This window comes from Pseudophryne corroboree, chromosome 10 (genome assembly GCF_028390025.1).
Source record: "Pseudophryne corroboree isolate aPseCor3 chromosome 10, aPseCor3.hap2, whole genome shotgun sequence".
Taxonomy (NCBI): domain Eukaryota; kingdom Metazoa; phylum Chordata; class Amphibia; order Anura; family Myobatrachidae; genus Pseudophryne; species Pseudophryne corroboree.
The window spans coordinates 13218218-13232538 of record NC_086453.1 but is presented as its reverse complement, the minus strand read 5'-3'; the positions used below and the strand labels follow the sequence as shown (position 1 = coordinate 13232538).

Genomic DNA, 14321 nt, shown 5'->3' with positions numbered 1-14321 from the left:
CCTCCTGAAGAAATTGCTCCCTGTCGCGGTAAGGCTGCTCCCTCCGCTCTGATCGCCGTGCGCAGCTGCAGCCCCGGCAATCCCGGTGCTGCGTGCGGTAGCTCCTTGCTGGCGACACTTGGCCGCCGCTGGCCGTCGCCGGCGATGCCCTTCCAATCGACCTTGAGTAGTGGCGGATGCTTCTCGCGGGTGAAAGGTAACGGGTTGGGTGATGACGGTGACCGTGATCCCTCGCCGCGCGTCGTCTGCGTTGACTCTCACCCTTGCCGTGATGTGCTGACTCCCGCTCCCTTGATCTCCTTGGTGCGGCCGCTGGGAATTGCGCCAGCTCCTTAAATAGCTGCGTAGATGCCTGCTGTACCCATTCTGCTGGTGTGCCCGCGGATGAGCCCAGCGCTGCTGCCGCAATGCCGCTGCCCCTCTGTTGAGTTGACATCCGTGGCGCGCCAGTTTGACTTGAGTGGGCCGTGACGCTCTGCGCCTCTGCGCCTGACTCCGCCCCGTCTGATTCTGCCGCTGCTGGAATGCTGTCGTACGCTGCCGGTGCTTGGATCTCCTCCCCATGCTGCTCTCCCTTCTGTCTGTATGATGCCTCTTTTTTTCTTCTGCTTTGGGCTGCCAGGGACCGCTCTTTCGCCCTCCGACCACTAGGGGGTGCGCCCTCTGCCTGTGCTCCTCCACGCTGCAAGTGCTGCTGCTTCCTCACTCTTCTGTTCCCCTTCTTCCGGATGCTCTCCTCTCCCTCTTCTCTGAAGCGACTGGGGGCTTTTTTGATTCTGCTTGACCTTGCTGCCAGTGGCTCCATAATACCCTGCTGTCGCTACCCTGGGGCTTGCGGTACCTCGTCTGGCTGGATGTGTCCCGCTCCTGGGCGCTTTGCTGGTGCTCTTTCCCCGCTGTCTTTTCCTCTTGGAGCTGATGGACGGCTGCTGCTGCTCTGAGCTGGAGGTGCTGCGACCCAGACCCGCTGGTTTAAAAGAGGTGACGTGTTCTTTAATGCTGCTCCCGCTGCTGCTCTCCCGTCTGCATCGAGCTCTGTCCGGCAACGAGGTAAGGCCTCTGTTAATACTGCTCCCGCTGCTGCTCTCCCGGCCGCATCTATCTCCGTCCGTCTCCCTCTGTAGCAATGCCGCTTCCCCTCCTGCCTCTGCTTTTTAACCCCTTCCTGCCCCCTCTTCCCCCCTGCTGCCCTACTGGCTGCCCTGTCCCCCCAGGTGTGAAAAGGAGGACGGCATACCTGCCCCCGTCCCCTCTTTCCCGCCGTTGGCCCGCGGTCGCGTGTGCCACCCCTCCCCCCTATATCGCCGCAGCGCCATTTTGGCGCCTATGCTCCCTTAAGGGCTGCTGTAATGGCTAGTACCGGCCTGTGCTGTGTGTAAGGGCTGCTGTAATGACTAGTACTGGCCTGTGCTGTGTGTAAGGGCTGCTGTAATGGCTAGTACCGGCCTGTGCTGTGTGTAAGGGCTGCTGTAATGACTAGTACTGGCCTGTGCTGTGTGTAAGGGCTGCTGTAATGACTAGTACCGGCCTGTGCTGTGTGTAAGGGCTGCTGTAATGACTAGTACCGGCCTGTGCTGTGTGTAAGGGCTGCTGTAATGGCTAGTACCGGCCTGTGCTGTGTGTAAGGGCTGCTGTAATGAATAGTACCGGCCTGTGCTGTGTGTAAGGGCTGCTGTAATGACTAGTACCGGCCTGTGCTGTGTGTAAGGGCTGCTGTAATGACTAGTACCGGCCTGTGCTGTGTGTAAGGGCTGCTGTAATGGCTAGTACCGGCCTGTGCTGTGTGTAAGGGCTGCTGTAATGAATAGTACCGGCCTGTGCTGTGTGTAAGGGCTGCTGTAATGACTAGTACCGGCCTGTGCTGTGTGTAAGGGCTGCTGTAATGGCTAGTACCGGCATGTGCTGTGTGTAAGGGCTGCTGTAATGGCTAGTACCGGCCTGTGCTGTGTGTAAGGGCTGCTGTAATGACTAGTACCGGCCTGTGCTGCGTGTAAGGGCTGCTGTAATGACTAGTACCGGCCTGTGCTGCGTGTAAGGGCTGCTGTAATGATTAGTACCGGCCTGTGCTGCGTGTAAGGGCTGCTGTAATGACTAGTAGCGGCCTGTGCTGCGTGTAAGGGCTGCTGTAATGGCTAGTACCGGCCTGTGCTGTGTGTAAGGCTGCTGTAATGACTAGTACCGGCCTGTGCTGTGTGTAAGGGCTGCTGTAATGGCTAGTACCGGCCTGTGCTGTGTGTAAGGGCTGCTGTAATGGCTAGTACCGGCCTGTGCTGTGTGTAAGGCTGCTGTAATGACTAGTACCGGCCTGTGCTGTGTGTAAGGGCTGCTGTAATGGCTAGTACCGGCCTGTGCTGTGTGTAAGGGCTGCTGTAATGGATAGTACCGGCCTGTGCTGTGTGTAATGGCTGCTGTAATGACTAGTACCGGCCTGTGCTGTGTGTAAGGGCTGCTGTAATGACTAGTACTGGCCTGTGCTGTGTGTAAGGGCTGCTGTAATGACTAGTACTGGCCTGTGCTGTGTGTAAGGGCTGCTGTAATGACTAGTACCGGCCTGTGCTGTGTGTAAGGGCTGCTGTAATGGCAAGTACCGGCCTGTGCTGTGTGTAAGGGCTGCTGTAATGACTAGTACCAGCCTGTGCTGTGTGTAAGGGCTGCTGTAATGGCTAGTACCGGCCTGTGCTGTGTGTAAGGGCTGCTGTAATGATTAGTACCGGCCTGTGCTGTGTGTAAGGGCTGCTGTAATGGCAAGTACCGGCCTGTGCTGTGTGTAAGGGCTGCTGTAATGACTAGTACCGGCCTGTGCTGTGTGTAAGGGCTGCTGTAATGGCTAGTACCGGCCTGTGCTGTGTGTAAGGGCTGCTGTAATGACTAGTACCGGCCTGTGCTGTGTGTAAGGGCTGCTGTAATGATTAGTACCGGCCTGTGCTGTGTGTAAGGGCTGCTGTAATGATTAGTACCGGCCTGTGCTGTGTGTAAGGGCTGCTGTAATGACTAGTACCGGCCTGTGCTGCGTGTAAGGGCTGCTGTAATGACTAGTACCGGCCTGTGCTGCGTGTAAGGGCTGCTGTAATGAATAGTACCGGCCTGTGCTGTGTGTAAGGGCTGCTGTAATGGCTAGTACCGGCCTGTGCTGTGTGTAAGGGCTGCTGTAATGGCTAGTACCGGCCTGTGCTGTGTGTAAGGGCTGCTGTAATGGCTAGTACCGGCCTGTGCTGTGTGTAAGGGCTGCTGTAATGGCTAGTACCGGCCTGTGCTGTGTGTAAGGGCTGCTGTAATGACTAGTACCGGCCTGTGCTGTGTGTAAGGGCTGCTGTAATGACTAGTACCGGCCTGTGCTGTGTGTAAGGGCTGCTGTAATGACTAGTACCGGCCTGTGCTGTGTGTAAGGGCTGCTGTAATGACTAGTACCGGCCTGTGCTGTGTGTAAGGGCTGCTGTAATGGCTAGTACCGGCCTGTGCTGTGTGTAAGGGCTACTGTAATGACTAGTACCGGCCTGTGCTGTGTGTAATGGCTGCTGTAATGACTAGTACCGGCCTGTGCTGTGTGTAATGGCTGCTGTAATGATTAGTACCGGCCTGTGCTGTGTGTAAGGGCTGCTGTAATGGCTAGTACCGGCCTGTGCTGTGTGTAAGGGCTGCTGTAATGGCAAGTACCGGCCTGAGCTGTGTGTAAGGGCTGCTGTAATGGCTAGTACCGGCCTGTGCTGTGTGTAAGGGCTGCTGTAATGATTAGTACCGGCCTGTGCTGTGTGTAAGGGCTGCTGTAATGGCAAGTACCGGCCTGTGCTGTGTGTAAGGGCTGCTGTAATGACTAGTACCGGCCTGTGCTGTGTGTAAGGGCTGCTGTAATGGCTAGTACCGGCCTGTGCTGTGTGTAAGGGCTGCTGTAATGACTAGTACCGGCCTGTGCTGTGTGTAATGGCTGCTGTAATGACTAGTAGCGGCCTGTGCTGTGTGTAAGGGCTGCTGTAATGACTAGTACCGGCCTGTGCTGTGTGTAATGGCTGCTGTAATGATTAGTACCGGCCTGTGCTGCGTGTAAGGGCTGCTGTAATGACTAGTACCGGCCTGTGCTGTGTGTAATGGCTGCTGTAATGGCTAGTACCGGCCTGTGCTGTGTGTAAGGGCTGCTGTAATGATTAGTACCGGCCTGTGCTGTGTGTAAGGGCTGCTGTAATGATTAGTACCGGCCTGTGCTGTGTGTAAGGGCTGCTGTAATGACTAGTACCGGCCTGTGCTGTGTGTAAGGGCTGCTGTAATGACTAGTACCGGCCTGTGCTGTGTGTAATGGCTGCTGTAATGACTAGTACCGGCCTGTGCTGTGTGTAAGGGCTGCTGTAATGACTAGTACTGGCCTGTGCTGTGTGTAAGGGCTGCTGTAATGGCTAGTACCGGCCTGTGCTGTGTGTAAGGGCTGCTGTAATGGCTAGTACCGGCCTGTGCTGTGTGTAAGGGCTGCTGTAATGACTAGTACCGGCCTGTGCTGTGTGTATTGGCTGCTGTAATGACTAGTACCGGCCTGTGCTGTGTGTAATGGCTGCTGTAATGACTAGTACCGGCCTGTGCTGTGTGTAAGGGCTGCTGTAATGACTAGTACTGGCCTGTGCTGTGTGTAAGGGCTACTGTAATGACTAGTACCGGCCTGTGCTGTGTGTAAGGGCTGCTGTAATGACTAGTACTGGCCTCTGCTGTGTGTAAGGGCTACTGTAATGACTAGTACTGGCCTGTGCTGTGTGTAAGGGCTACTGTAGTGACTAGTACCGGCCTGTGCTGTGTGTAATGGCTGCTGTAATGACCAGTACCGGCCTGTGCTGTGTGTAAGGGCTGCTGTAATGACTAGTACCGGCCTGTGCTGTGTGTAAGGGCTGCTGTAATGACTAGTACTGGCCTGTGCTGTGTGTAAGGGCTGCTGTAATGAATAGTACCGGCCTGTGCTGTGTGTAAGGGCTGCTGTAATGAATAGTACCGGCCTGTGCTGTGTGTAAGGGCTGCTGTAATGACTAGTACCGGCCTGTGCTGTGTGTAAGGGCTGCTGTAATGACTAGTACCGGCCTGTGCTGCGTGTAATGGCTGCTGTAATGACTAGTACCGGCCTGTGCTGTGTGTAAGGGCTGCTGTAATGAATAGTACCGGCCTGTGCTGTGTGTAAGGGCTGCTGTAATGACTAGTACCGGCCTGTGCTGTGTGTAAGGGCTGCTGTAATGGCTAGTACCGGCCTGTGCTGTGTGTAATGGCTGCTGTAATGACTAGTACCGGCCTGTGCTGTGTGTAATGGCTGCTGTAATGACTAGTACCGGCCTGTGCTGTGTGTAAGGGCTACTGTAATGACTAGTACCGGCCTGTGCTGTGTGTAATGGCTGCTGTAATGACTAGTACCGGCCTGTGCTGTGTGTAATGGCTGCTGTAATGACTAGTACCGGCCTGTGCTGTGTGTAAGGGCTGCTGTAATGGCTAGTACCGGCCTGTGCTGCGTGTAAGGGCTGCTGTAATGATTAGTACCGGCCTGTGCTGTGTGTAAGGGCTGCTGTAATGACTAGTACCGGCCTGTGCTGCGTGTAAGGGCTGCTGTAATGACTAGTACCGGCCTGTGCTGTGTGTAAGGGCTGCTGTAATGGCTAGTACCGGCCTGTGCTGCGTGTAAGGGCTGCTGTAATGACTAGTACCGGCCTGTGCTGTGTGTAAGGGCTGCTGTAATGGCTAGTACCGGCCTGTGCTGTGTGTAAGGGCTGCTGTAATGACTAGTACCGGCCTGTGCTGTGTGTAATGGCTGCTGTAATGACTAGTACCGGCCTGTGCTGTGTGTAAGGGCTGCTGTAATGAATAGTACCGGCCTGTGCTGTGTGTAAGGGCTGCTGTAATGGCTAGTACCGGCCTGTGCTGTGTGTAAGGCTGCTGTAATGACTAGTACCGGCCTGTGCTGTGTGTAATGGCTGCTGTAATGATTAGTACCGGCCTGTGGTGTGTGTAATGGCTGCTGTAATGACTAGTACCGGCCTGTGCTGTGTGTAAGGGCTGCTGTAATGACTAGTACCGGCCTGTGCTGTGTGTAAGGGCTGCTGTAATGACTAGTACTGGCATGTGCTGTGTGTAAGGGCTGCTGTAATGGCTAGTACCGGCCTGTGCTGTGTGTAAGGGCTGCTGTAATGACTAGTACCGGCCTGTGCTGTGTGTAAGGGCTGCTGTAATGACTAGTACCGGCCTGTGCTGTGTGTAAGGGCTGCTGTAATGACTAGTACCGGCCTGTGCTGTGTGTAAGGGCTGCTGTAATGGCTAGTACCGGTCTGTGCTGTGTGTAAGGGCTGCTGTAATGGCTAGTACCGGCCTGTGCTGTGTGTAAGGGCTGCTGTAATGACTAGTACCGGCCTGTGCTGCGTGTAAGGGCTGCTGTAATGACTAGTACCGGCCTGTGCTGCGTGTAAGGGCTGCTGTAATGACTAGTACCGGCCTGTGCTGCGTGTAAGGGCTGCTGTAATGGCTAGTACCGGCCTGTGCTGTGTGTAAGGGCTGCTGTAATGGCTAGTACCGGCCTGTGCTGTGTGTAAGGGCTGCTGTAATGACTAGTACCGGCCTGTGCTGTGTGTAAGAGCTGCTGTAATGAATAGTACCGGCCTGTGCTGTGTGTAAGGGCTGCTGTAATGGCTAGTACCGGCCTTTGCTGTGTGTAAGGGCTGCTGTAATGACTAGTACCGGCCTGTGCTGTGTGTAAGGGCTGCTGTAATGACTAGTACCGGCCTGTGCTGTGTGTAAGGGCTGCTGTAATGGCTAGTACCGGCCTGTGCTGTGTGTAAGGGCTGCTGTAATGACTAGTACCGGCCTGTGCTGTGTGTAAGGGCTGCTGTAATGATTAGTACCGGCCTGTGCTGTGTGTAAGGGCTGCTGTAATGATTAGTACCGGCCTGTGCTGTGTGTAAGGGCTGCTGTAATTACTAGTACCGGCCTGTGCTGTGTGTAAGGGCTGCTGTAATGGCTAGTACCGGCCTGTGCTGTGTGTAAGGGCTGCTGTAATGACTAGTACCGGCCTGTGCTGTGTGTAAGGGCTGCTGTAATGGCTAGTACCGGCCTGTGCTGTGTGTAAGGGCTGCTGTAATGACTAGTACTGGCCTGTGCTGTGTGTAAGGGCTGCTGTAATGACTAGTACCGGCCTGTGCTGTGTGTAAGGGCTGCTGTAATGACTAGTACCGGCCTGTGCTGTGTGTAAGGGCTGCTGTAATGACTAGTACTGGCCTGTGCTGTGTGTAAGGGCTACTGTAATGACTAGTACCGGCCTGTGCTGTGTGTATTGGCTGCTGTAATGACTAGTACCGGCCTGTGCTGTGTGTAAGGGCTACTGTAATGACTAGTACCGGCCTGTGCTGTGTGTAATGGCTGCTGTAATGACTAGTACCGGCCTGTGCTGTGTGTAATGGCTGCTGTAATGACTAGTACCGGCCTGTGCTGTGTGTAATGGCTGCTGTAATGACTAGTACCGGCCTGTGCTGTGTGTAAGGGCTGCTGTAATGACTAGTACCGGCCTGTGCTGTGTGTAATGGCTGCTGTAATGACTAGTACCGGCCTGTGCTGTGTGTAATGGCTGCTGTAATGGCTAGTACCGGCCTGTGCTGTGTGTAAGGGCTGCTGTAATGAATAGTACCGGCCTGTGCTGTGTGTAAGGGCTGCTGTAATGGCTAGTACCGGCCTGTGCTGTGCGTACGGGATGCTGTAATGACTAGTACCGGCCTGTGCTGTGTGTAATGGCTGCTGTAATGACTAGTACCGGCCTGTGCTGTGTGTAATGGCTGCTGTAATGATTAGTACCGGCCTGTGCTGTGTGTAATGGCTGCTGTAATGACTAGTACCGGCCTGTGCTGTGTGTAAGGGCTGCTGTAATGGCTAGTACCGGCCTGTGCTGTGTGTAAGGCTGCTGTAATGACTAGTACCGGCCTGTGCTGTGTGTAATGGCTGCTGTAATGATTAGTACCGGCCTGTGCTGTGTGTAAGGCTGCTGTAATGACTAGTACCGGCCTGTGCTGTGTGTAATGGCTGCTGTAATGATTAGTACCGGCCTGTGCTGTGTGTAAGGGCTGCTGTAATGACTAGTACCGGCCTGTGCTGTGTGTAAGGGCTGCTGTAATGGCTAGTACCGGCCTGTGCTGTGTGTAAGGGCTGCTGTAATGACTAGTACCGGCCTGTGCTGTGTGTAAGGGCTGCTGTAATGGCTAGTACTGGCCTGTGCTGTGTGTAAGGGCTGCTGTAATGACTAGTACCGGCCTGTGCTGTGTGTAAGGGCTGCTGTAATGGCTAGTACCGGCATGTGCTGTGTGTAAGGGCTGCTGTAATGACTAGTACTGGCCTGTGCTGTGTGTAAGGGCTGCTGTAATAACTAGTACCGGCCTGTGCTGTGTGTAAGGGCTGCTGTAATGGCTAGTACCGGCCTGTGCTGTGTGTAAGGGCTGCTGTAATGATTAGTACCGGCCTGTGCTGTGTGTAAGGGCTGCTGTAATGACTAGTACCGGCCTGTGCTGTGCGTAAGGGCTGCTGTAATGACTAGTACCGGCCTGTGCTGTGTGTAAGGGCTGCTGTAATGGCTAGTACCGGCCTGTGCTGTGTGTAAGGGCTGCTGTAATGACTAGTACCGGCCTGTGCTGTGTGTAAGGGCTGCTGTAATGACTAGTACCGGCCTGTGCTGTGTGTAAGGGCTGCTGTAATGACTAGTACCGGCCTGTGCTGTGTGTAAGGGCTGCTGTAATGACTAGTACCGGCCTGTGCTGTGTGTAAGGGCTGCTGTAATGATTAGTACCGGCCTGTGCTGTGTGTAAGGGCTGCTGTAATGGCTAGTACCGGCCTGTGCTGTGTGTAAGGGCTGCTGTAATGACTAGTACTGGCCTGTGCTGTGTGTAAGGGCTGCTGTAATGACTAGTACCGGCATGTGCTGTGTGTAAGGGCTGCTGTAATGACTAGTACCGGCCTGTGCTGTGTGTAAGGGCTGCTGTAATGACTAGTACCGGCCTGTGCTGTGTGTAAGGGCTGCTGTAATGGCTAGTACCGGCCTGTGCTGTGTGTAAGGGCTGCTGTAATGACTAGTACCGGCCTGTGCTGTGTGTAAGGGCTGCTGTAATGACTAGTACCGGCCTGTGCTGTGTGTAAGGGCTGCTGTAATGACTAGTACCGGCCTGTGCTGTGTGTAATGGCTGCTGTAATGATTAGTACCGGCCTGTGCTGTGTGTAAGCGCTGCTGTAATGACTAGTACCGGCCTGTGCTGTGTGTAAGGGCTGCTGTAATGATTAGTACCGGCTTGTGCTGTGTGTAATGGCTGCTGTAATGATTAGTACCGGCCTGTGCTGTGTGTAAGGGCTGCTGTAATGTTTAGTACCGGCCTGTGCTGTGTGTAAGGGCTGCTGTAATGATTAGTACCGGCCTGTGCTGTGTGTAAGGGCTGCTGTAATGACTAGTACCGGCCTGTGCTGTGTGTAAGGGCTGCTGTAATGGCTAGTACCGGCCTGTGCTGTGTGTAAGGGCTGCTGTAATGACTAGTACCGGCCTGTGCTGTGTGTAAGGGCTGCTGTAATGATTAGTACCGGCCTGTGCTGTGTGTAAGGGCTGCTGTAATGATTAGTACCGGCCTGTGCTGTGTGTAAGGGCTGCTGTAATTACTAGTACCGGCCTGTGCTGTGTGTAAGGGCTGCTGTAATGGCTAGTACCGGCCTGTGCTGTGTGTAAGGGCTGCTGTAATGACTAGTACCGGCCTGTGCTGTGTGTAAGGGCTGCTGTAATGGCTAGTACCGGCCTGTGCTGTGTGTAAGGGCTGCTGTAATGACTAGTACTGGCCTGTGCTGTGTGTAAGGGCTGCTGTAATGACTAGTACCGGCCTGTGCTGTGTGTAAGGGCTGCTGTAATGACTAGTACCGGCCTGTGCTGTGTGTAAGGGCTGCTGTAATGACTAGTACCGGCCTGTGCTGTGTGTAATGGCTGCTGTAATGACTAGTACCGGCCTGTGCTGTGTGTAAGGGCTACTGTAATGACTAGTACCGGCCTGTGCTGTGTGTAATGGCTGCTGTAATGACTAGTACCGGCCTGTGCTGTGTGTAATGGCTGCTGTAATGACTAGTACCGGCCTGTGCTGTGTGTAATGGCTGCTGTAATGACTAGTACCGGCCTGTGCTGTGTGTAAGGGCTGCTGTAATGACTAGTACCGGCCTGTGCTGTGTGTAATGGCTGCTGTAATGACTAGTACCGGCCTGTGCTGTGTGTAAGGGCTGCTGTAATGACTAGTACCGGCCTGTGCTGTGTGTAATGGCTGCTGTAATGACTAGTACCGGCCTGTGCTGTGTGTAAGGGCTGCTGTAATGAATAGTACCGGCCTGTGCTGTGTGTAAGGGCTGCTGTAATGGCTAGTACCGGCCTGTGCTGTGCGTACGGGCTGCTGTAATGACTAGTACCGGCCTGTGCTGTGTGTAATGGCTGCTGTAATGACTAGTACCGGCCTGTGCTGTGTGTAATGGCTGCTGTAATGATTAGTACCGGCCTGTGCTGTGTGTAATGGCTGCTGTAATGACTAGTACCGGCCTGTGCTGTGTGTAAGGGCTGCTGTAATGGCTAGTACCGGCCTGTGCTGTGTGTAAGGCTGCTGTAATGACTAGTACCGGCCTGTGCTGTGTGTAATGGCTGCTGTAATGATTAGTACCGGCCTGTGCTGTGTGTAAGGGCTGCTGTAATGACTAGTACCGGCCTGTGCTGTGTGTAAGGGCTGCTGTAATGTCTAGTACCGGCCTGTGCTGTGTGTAAGGGCTGCTGTAATGACTAGTACCGGCCTGTGCTGTGTGTAAGGGCTGCTGTAATGGCTAGTACTGGCCTGTGCTGTGTGTAAGGGCTGCTGTAATGGCTAGTACCGGCATGTGCTGTGTGTAAGGGCTGCTGTAATGACTAGTACTGGCCTGTGCTGTGTGTAAGGGCTGCTGTAATAACTAGTACCGGCCTGTGCTGTGTGTAAGGGCTGCTGTAATGGCTAGTACCGGCCTGTGCTGTGTGTAAGGGCTGCTGTAATGATTAGTACCGGCCTGTGCTGTGTGTAAGGGCTGCTGTAATGACTAGTACCGGCCTGTGCTGTGCGTAAGGGCTGCTGTAATGACTAGTACCGGCCTGTGCTGTGTGTAAGGGCTGCTGTAATGGCTAGTACCGGCCTGTGCTGTGTGTAAGGGCTGCTGTAATGACTAGTACCGGCCTGTGCTGTGTGTAATGGCTGCTGTAATGATTAGTACCGGCCTGTGCTGTGTGTAATGGCTGCTGTAATGACTAGTACCGGCCTGTGCTGTGTGTAAGGGCTGCTGTAATGGCTAGTACCGGCCTGTGCTGTGTGTAAGGCTGCTGTAATGACTAGTACCGGCCTGTGCTGTGTGTAATGGCTGCTGTAATGATTAGTACCGGCCTGTGCTGTGTGTAATGGCTGCTGTAATGACCAGTACCGGCCTGTGCTGTGTGTAAGGGCTGCTGTAATGACTAGTACCGGCCTGTGCTGTGTGTAAGGGCTGCTGTAATGACTAGTACTGGCCTGTGCTGTGTGTAAGGGCTGCTGTAATGAATAGTACCGGCCTGTGCTGTGTGTAAGGGCTGCTGTAATGAATAGTACCGGCCTGTGCTGTGTGTAAGGGCTGCTGTAATGACTAGTACCGGCCTGTGCTGTGTGTAAGGGCTGCTGTAATGACTAGTACCGGCCTGTGCTGCGTGTAATGGCTGCTGTAATGACTAGTACCGGCCTGTGCTGTGTGTAAGGGCTGCTGTAATGAATAGTACCGGCCTGTGCTGTGTGTAAGGGCTGCTGTAATGACTAGTAACGGCCTGTGCTGTGTGTAAGGGCTGCTGTAATGGCTAGTACCGGCCTGTGCTGTGTGTAATGGCTGCTGTAATGACTAGTACCGGCCTGTGCTGTGTGTAATGGCTGCTGTAATGACTAGTACCGGCCTGTGCTGTGTGTAAGGGCTACTGTAATGACTAGTACCGGCCTGTGCTGTGTGTAATGGCTGCTGTAATGACTAGTACCGGCCTGTGCTGTGTGTAATGGCTGCTGTAATGACTAGTACCGGCCTGTGCTGTGTGTAAGGGCTGCTGTAATGGCTAGTACCGGCCTGTGCTGCGTGTAAGGGCTGCTGTAATGATTAGTACCGGCCTGTGCTGTGTGTAAGGGCTGCTGTAATGACTAGTACCGGCCTGTGCTGCGTGTAAGGGCTGCTGTAATGACTAGTACCGGCCTGTGCTGTGTGTAAGGGCTGCTGTAATGGCTAGTACCGGCCTGTGCTGTGTGTAAGGGCTGCTGTAATGACTAGTACCGGCCTGTGCTGTGTGTAATGGCTGCTGTAATGACTAGTACCGGCCTGTGCTGTGTGTAAGGGCTGCTGTAATGAATAGTACCGGCCTGTGCTGTGTGTAAGGGCTGCTGTAATGGCTAGTACCGGCCTGTGCTGTGTGTAAGGCTGCTGTAATGACTAGTACCGGCCTGTGCTGTGTGTAATGGCTGCTGTAATGATTAGTACCGGCCTGTGGTGTGTGTAATGGCTGCTGTAATGACTAGTACCGGCCTGTGCTGTGTGTAAGGGCTGCTGTAATGACTAGTACCGGCCTGTGCTGTGTGTAAGGGCTGCTGTAATGACTAGTACTGGCATGTGCTGTGTGTAAGGGCTGCTGTAATGGCTAGTACCGGCCTGTGCTGTGTGTAAGGGCTGCTGTAATGACTAGTACCGGCCTGTGCTGTGTGTAAGGGCTGCTGTAATGACTAGTACCGGCCTGTGCTGTGTGTAAGGGCTGCTGTAATGACTAGTACCGGCCTGTGCTGTGTGTAAGGGCTGCTGTAATGGCTAGTACCGGTCTGTGCTGTGTGTAAGGGCTGCTGTAATGGCTAGTACCGGCCTGTGCTGTGTGTAAGGGCTGCTGTAATGACTAGTACCGGCCTGTGCTGCGTGTAAGGGCTGCTGTAATGACTAGTACCGGCCTGTGCTGCGTGTAAGGGCTGCTGTAATGACTAGTACCGGCCTGTGCTGTGTGTAAGGGCTGCTGTAATGACTAGTACCGGCCTGTGCTGTGTGTAAGGGCTGCTGTAATGGCTAGTACCGGCCTGTGCTGTGTGTAAGGGCTGCTGTAATGACTAGTACCGGCCTGTGCTGTGTGTAAGGGCTGCTGTAATGAATAGTACCGGCCTGTGCTGTGTGTAAGGGCTGCTGTAATGGCTAGTACCGGCCTGTGCTGTGCGTACGGGCTGCTGTAATGACTAGTACCGGCCTGTGCTGTGTGTAATGGCTGCTGTAATGACTAGTACCGGCCTGTGCTGTGTGTAATGGCTGCTGTAATGATTAGTACCGGCCTGTGCTGTGTGTAATGGCTGCTGTAATGACTAGTACCGGCCTGTGCTGTGTGTAAGGGCTGCTGTAATGGCTAGTACCGGCCTGTGCTGTGTGTAAGGCTGCTGTAATGACTAGTACCGGCCTGTGCTGTGTGTAATGGCTGCTGTAATGATTAGTACCGGCCTGTGCTGTGTGTAAGGGCTGCTGTAATGACTAGTACCGGCCTGTGCTGCGTGTAAGGGCTGCTGTAATGTCTAGTACCGGCCTGTGCTGTGTGTAAGGGCTGCTGTAATGACTAGTACCGGCCTGTGCTGTGTGTAAGGGCTGCTGTAATGGCTAGTACTGGCCTGTGCTGTGTGTAAGGGCTGCTGTAATGACTAGTACCGGCCTGTGCTGTGTGTAAGGGCTGCTGTAATGGCTAGTACCGGCATGTGCTGTGTGTAAGGGCTGCTGTAATGACTAGTACTGGCCTGTGCTGTGTGTAAGGGCTGCTGTAATAACTAGTACCGGCCTGTGCTGTGTGTAAGGGCTGCTGTAATGGCTAGTACCGGCCTGTGCTGTGTGTAAGGGCTGCTGTAATGATTAGTACCGGCCTGTGCTGTGTGTAAGGGCTGCTGTAATGACTAGTACCGGCCTGTGCTGTGCGTAAGGGCTGCTGTAATGACTAGTACCGGCCTGTGCTGTGTGTAAGGGCTGCTGTAATGGCTAGTACCGGCCTGTGCTGTGTGTAAGGGCTGCTGTAATGACTAGTACCGGCCTGTGCTGTGTGTAAGGGCTGCTGTAATGACTAGTACCGGCCTGTGCTGTGTGTAAGGGCTGCTGTAATGACTAGTACCGGCCTGTGCTGTGTGTAAGGGCTGCTGTAATGACTAGTACCGGCCTGTGCTGTGTGTAAGGGCTGCTGTAATGATTAGTACCGGCCTGTGCTGTGTGTAAGGGCTGCTGTAATGGCTAGTACCGGCCTGTGCTGTGTGTAAGGGCTGCTGTAATGACTAGTACTGGCCTGTGCTGTG

The 14321-nt window shown here is 54.1% G+C and overlaps 1 protein-coding gene across 4 annotated transcripts in view; it reads left to right on the top strand.

Moving 5' to 3' along the window:
- The first annotated feature begins 382 nt into the window (after positions 1-382).
- Positions 383-14321, top strand: part of LOC134965765 (uncharacterized) — a 154120-nt gene continuing 140181 nt past the window's right edge. For 2 of the 4 annotated variants that reach the window (XM_063942120.1, XM_063942122.1), the window contains exon 1: positions 386-1050. The gene's annotated coding sequence lies outside the window, so the exon portion shown is untranslated. Of the gene's footprint in view, positions 1051-14321 lie in introns of all 4 variants that reach the window. The other 2 variants (XR_010188509.1, XM_063942121.1) reach the window with 2 other exon arrangements.